We start from the raw sequence: 6,086 nt of genomic DNA on the forward strand, positions 1-6,086 counted from the left end.
ATTGCAGAAATTTCTCCAAAACAAGTTATTTTCACTTTCTTTAGTTTTAAATATAAACTATTTTTTATAAAATTGAAATAAAGAGTGTCAGTGAAAAATTTTTATTGCTATTATTAATTTAATCTTTATAGGCAAGGTGATAGCAGCAAGGTTATAATTTAACTGATGGGAAAGATATCTAGAACATAGATTTATAAGCACTCCTATTATTTTCCCTTTAACATCAGATAAAAAGATATAGACTACAAAAGCATTCTTAAGTGAGAAGGTCTAGAGACTCAATATGCTATCATTCTTCAGATAGAACTATATGGAGCTGTGTTACAGAAATACAAGCCCGATCTAACAAACGAAAATATTGACTCAGGTAACTATTTTGAGGCTTTAATACAGGGCTTCAAAACACCAAGAGACAGCTTGACACTCAGAAATGATTGACTGATACAGTCATCTAATTGAGAGTCAATGTCAGAGGGTTTGTAATATGTAATTGATAAAATGGTTTTATCTAGAAAAAAAAAAAAACAAGTAGTTTAGGGATCCCTGTCATTAGATACTACTAAAGAGACATATAGGAGGAAGAAAAAGCCACATTCGATTCCTTGTTTTTTAAGTAGCCTTTATTTTTTAGAACAGTTTTAGATTGACAGAAAGATGGAGCAGGTAGTACTGAAAATTCCCACATACTACTTTTCCCCTGCACCCTATTTCCCTTACTATTAATACATTGCTCTGATGTTGTACATTTGCCACAATTAATAAATAAATATCAATCAGTCATTGTAAGTCCATAGTTTACTTTAGGGCTCATTCTTTGTGATATACAGGTCTATGGGTTTTGACAAATACATAGTATCATGTAGCAATGATTACAGTATCATAACAGCACAGTTTCATGGAACTGAAAATCCCTCATGTTCCATCTGTTCATCCCTCTCTCCGTCCCGCTAAGCCCCCAGAAATCACTGATCTTACTATCTCTAGTTTCGCCTACTGCAGAATGTCACATCATTGGAATTACACATTATGTAGCCTTTTCAGATTTGTTTGTTTCACATAGTTATATGCATACATTTCCTCCATGTCTTTTGGTGGCTTGATAGCTCATTTCTTATCACTGGGTAGTATTTCCATTGCATGGAGGCAACACAGTTTGTTTACTCATTTAACAATTAAAGAGCATTTTAATTGTTTCCATGTTTTGAAAATTATGAATAAAACTGCTATTCACATTCCAGTGCAGGTTTCTATGGGACAAAAGTTTTCCACTCAATTGGGTAAGTCCCTGGGAGTTTGATTGCTGGATTATATAGTAAGGGTACTACTTATAAAGGCCACACATTTTAAGCCTCCCTTCTTTTTTAACTTAAGACATTTCTGGAGTACATTATCACTGGTGTTTCTGCAGAGCAGCAAGTGCATTACATTTCTTTGCTCATGCCAAGAGGTGAAAGAAAAGAAAGAAGCCCACCTGCTTTAGAAGGGTTCTTATAGCGTGGAATTGTCATGCTTTGAGAGAAAACATGAAGTTTAACTTTTAAGAAAAGAGACACACATCTCACTAAGTGGGCTTAAAGCATTCTAATCTTTAAAACTATGATAAACATGGAAATTATTGCTTATTGGTATGTTTTGTGTCTAGGTTTTGCTCAATGCTGAACTTTATTTATTTTAAGAGTAATATAGTAAACAAGAGCAAGAAAGGGTGACAATTTGAAACAGTTCACATTCCTATTTTGGCTGAAATGGCTATAGTGTGAGACAGACAAATTACTTTTCTCTGGCTCTTCTGGAAAAAAATCAATATTTAGTCACTTTAATAATGCAGTTAAATTGAAATTAAAACTAGAAAGTTAAACAAGTAGATCCAACAATTCTAAACTTTTGTGAAAAGATCTATATTTTTTTGTGTGTGTCTAAACTATTTTGGCAGCCAGATTTTCAAATAGCAGTATGGAAAATATTCAAAGAGGGGTAAACATTTTAACATAGCTATTTTATTTCAAGAAATGTAGGCTAAAGAAATAACCAGAATTACAGATAAGACACATGTACAAAGATACTTATGAAGGTGACATTCACAATACAGAAAAGATGGAAGAAAACCAAATGATCAAAAATAAGGAGTTGGTGATTAAAATTATGTTATATACATATAATAAAGTATAAGGCAGTCATTAAAAATCATGTTGTAGTATATATATTTACATTAGGAAGGAATGAACATTATCTCATTTTCTCTAGAGAAAGTGGACAGCCTTTTTGCTTTTTAGGGTTAGGCCTTCATTGTCTCAAATGAGTGTAGAAGGGCTCTTGAGATTCTATGATCTGGGACTTTTCCAACAACCACACTCATCCTATTGGATGACTGAGCTTTATTATTCAACATTCATTCAGCATTTATTGATTGGGCATTTTCTCTGTGCTAGATTCATCTAAACAGTGAAAACACAGACATAAACAAAACAGACAAGCTCTTTATTTGCATGGAGCTTAAGTTCTAGTGTGAGAAGGGGGGCAGTGGGAGAGAAACAAGACAGACACTAAATAAATAAAAACTACAAGGCAATTTTAAACGATATATACTATTAAAAAATGGGGTCAAGAGAAAGCACGGTGTTGACTGGATGGTTATCTAGAGGAGGTGGCCAGGAAAGACTTATTTGAAAGGTGACATATGGACTGAGAACTGGTAAAGATCAAGGAAATGAGCATTCCAGCTGTGTTAACACAGTCTAAGAGCCTTACGTCAAGAATGAGTTTGACATGTTCAAGGAACAAAACAAAAGGAGTGCATGACTAGCTCTTATTGAGCAAAAGGGAGATTTATAGGAGATGAATTTGGAATGGAAGTCTGGAACCAAATCATGTAGGTCATTGTAAGGTCCAAGATAAGACTGTAGTGGGGAGGAAAAAATCTGAGAAGTTCTAAGTCTGGGAGACTGGGCATGGGAGACTCAACCCTGATACCAGCACAGGTAGTTAGCAGTATGTCAATGAGAAGTGCTTGGGCCAGGGGATCAGGAAACAAGTGTTTCTGGGGGCATTCGAAGCATGCACACCCAAGGGGAATACACATCCAAAAACTAGGTTCCAAGTCTGATGGACTGATGCTGCTTATTTAGAAGGATTTCTCTCACTGCCTATACTCAGAGGTATCACCTGCAAACCATCCATGATTGGTATTCTTAATGCATCTGCGACTCTCATTATCCTTTCAGTATGTAAGGACTCAGTCCAACAAAAACCTAGGGGTAATATTTAAGTCCTCATATGTTAGAGACCATACTTAGTTACCACAGTGTTCTCTAAACTGGAAAAGACAAACATAAATAAATATCAACAATATCTGTGGAAATGAGTGTTTATAGGTAGATTTTGTTTGGGGTTTCTCACTCCAGTATTAATCAGGTTTTCTGGGATGACAGTTTTAATTTTGGTAATTATGAATAAACGCTGTTTAAAGATCAATCAATAAAAGTAACCTTTCTCCTTCTTTAATCTGGTTTATTAGATTTATAAAAGCCTAGACATGCTATCATATCAGCTATACGAAAACACTAAAACATAAGAGATTGTAACAAGTGACACAAAGAATATCCAGATTTGCATATACAAAAAGCAAATGCATTCTGTTCTGAACCACATCATTTTAATATGTCATTCCTATTTCTCCAATTTAGTCCTAAGTGTGGTTAATATAATGCTTTTGCTTTAAAAATTAAAATGGACATGATAATCAGTTTAAGGCTTCACTAGTATTCTGCTCCTCTAAAAACTCTAAACAGAGACAGAGAACAAAAAAGAGAATGCATGAATATTAATAACACTAAGACAACAATTCTATCAGTGCAGATGTCATAAGACTAGTCAAATCATGCTGATATGTACAGCATAGTCAACAAAACCAACAGGATTTTATAAGACCCATCAACATAAGAACTCAGCTGTACAAAGTCTGCCAAAGCACAGCCACATTTTTCTCCTCATGGAACTCAGGAACTCCTCCACATGGCATTTCAGACCTGGAAACACCATTGCTTATAGCTCCATGAATAGTCCCTAAGTATTTGCTTTTCAAGACATTCATTTCTAATACACCAATAATGAACTATCAGAAAGAGAAATTAAGGGCCGGCCAAGTGGCGCAATGGTTAAGAACTGGCTTGGGATGCCAGAGGGCCCCAGTTCGGATCCCACATATGAGGGCCAGTGACACTGCCCTCTACAGCTAAGATGCTGAACAACAGCTCCACCTGGAGCTCGGCTGCCATGAGTTGCCGGCGACAGTGTAGGCTGCAGCCCCTGTGGCAGTGGGTTGCCATGGGCTACTGTGTGTAGCCAGCAGCCAGTGTGAGCTGCCAGCAGCCGCAGTGAGTGGCCATCCAGAAACCGGTGACTGATGTGCCTCACCCAGGAAGAGCGCAATGATGGTGCCAACTTGGGCCAGTGATGCAACATCCTCCACAACTAGACTGAAGAACAAAACAACAGTAACTTGTCTGTTCACCTTCCCCCAATTCCCCAATAAAAAATCTTTAAAAAAAGAAAGAGAAATTAAGAAGACAATCCCCTTTGTAACTGCATCAAAAATAAAATACTAAGGAATAAATTCAAAGAAGTAAAAGACCTTTACTCAGAAAATTAGAAGACATTGAAGCGAGAAATTAAAGACGATACAAATAAATGAAAACATGTACCATTTTCATGGATTGGAATAATTAATATAGTTTAAAAGCCCAAACTATCCAAAGCAATCTATAGATTCAATGCAACCCCTATCAAAATACCAGTGACATTTTTCACAGAACTAGAACTAATAATACAAAAATGTATATGGAATCATAAAAGACCCTGAATAGCCACGGCAGTGCTGAGAAAGAAGAACAAAGTTGGTATCACGCTACCTGATATCAAATTATACTACAAGGCCATAGTAATCAAAACAGCATGGTATTGGCATAAAAACAGACACAACCATTGATGGAACAGAACAGAGAGCCCAGAAATAAATCCATGCCTATATGGTCATTTCACCTACAACAAAGAAGGTGAGAATATACAATGGGGTAAAGACAGTGTATTCAATAAATGGTGCTGGGAAAACTGGACAGATACATGGAAAAAAATGAAACTGGACCACCTTCTTACTCCATATACAAGAATAAACTCAAACTAGATTAAAGACTTAAATGTAAGACCCGAAACCGTAAAACTCCTAGAAGAAAAAATAGGAAGTAAACTCTCTGACATTACCCACAGTAATATTTTTACTGATATACCCCCTTGGGCAAGGGAAACAAAAGAAAGAACAAATGGGACTACATCAAACTAAAAACTTTTTGCACAGCAAAGGAAACCAACAACAAAACAAAAAGACATCCTTCTGAATGGGAGAAGATATTGCCAATGATACATATGATAAGGGATTAACATCCAAAATTTATTAAAAATGCATACAACTCGACACCAGAAAAACAATCCAGTTAAAAAAAAAATAAGCAGAAGGCCTGAATAGGCATTTCTTTAAAGAGAACATATAGATGGCCAATAAACATATGAAAAGATGTTCAATGTCACTAATCAATAGAGACATGCAAATAAAAACCACAGTGAGATACCATCTCACGTCTGTCAAAATGGCTATCATCAATAAAACAGTAAACAACAAGTGTTAGAGAGGCTGTGGAGAAAAGGGAACCCTCGTGTACTGTTGGTGGGATAGCAAATTGATGCAACCACTATGGAAAATAGTATGGAAGTTCCTCAAAAAATTAAAAATAGAAATCCAAAACACTAAATAGAAAAAATATACGAGTATGAACCCCTATGTTTACTGCAGTGCTATTCTCAATAGCCAAGATATCGAAACAACAGAAATGCCCATCAATAGACAACTGAATGAAGAAATTGTAGTACATTTATACAAAGGAGTATTACTCTGCTATAAAAAAGAATGAGGGCCGGCCGAGTGACGCGATGGTTAAGAGCTGGCTTGGGACGCCAGAGGGCCCTGGTTCAGATCCCACATATGAGGGCCAGTGACACTGCCCTCTACAGCTAAGATGCTGAACAACAGCTCAACC

Source organism: Hipposideros armiger, unplaced genomic scaffold (assembly GCF_001890085.2).
Source record: "Hipposideros armiger isolate ML-2016 unplaced genomic scaffold, ASM189008v1 scaffold_979, whole genome shotgun sequence".
NCBI lineage: Eukaryota > Metazoa > Chordata > Mammalia > Chiroptera > Hipposideridae > Hipposideros > Hipposideros armiger.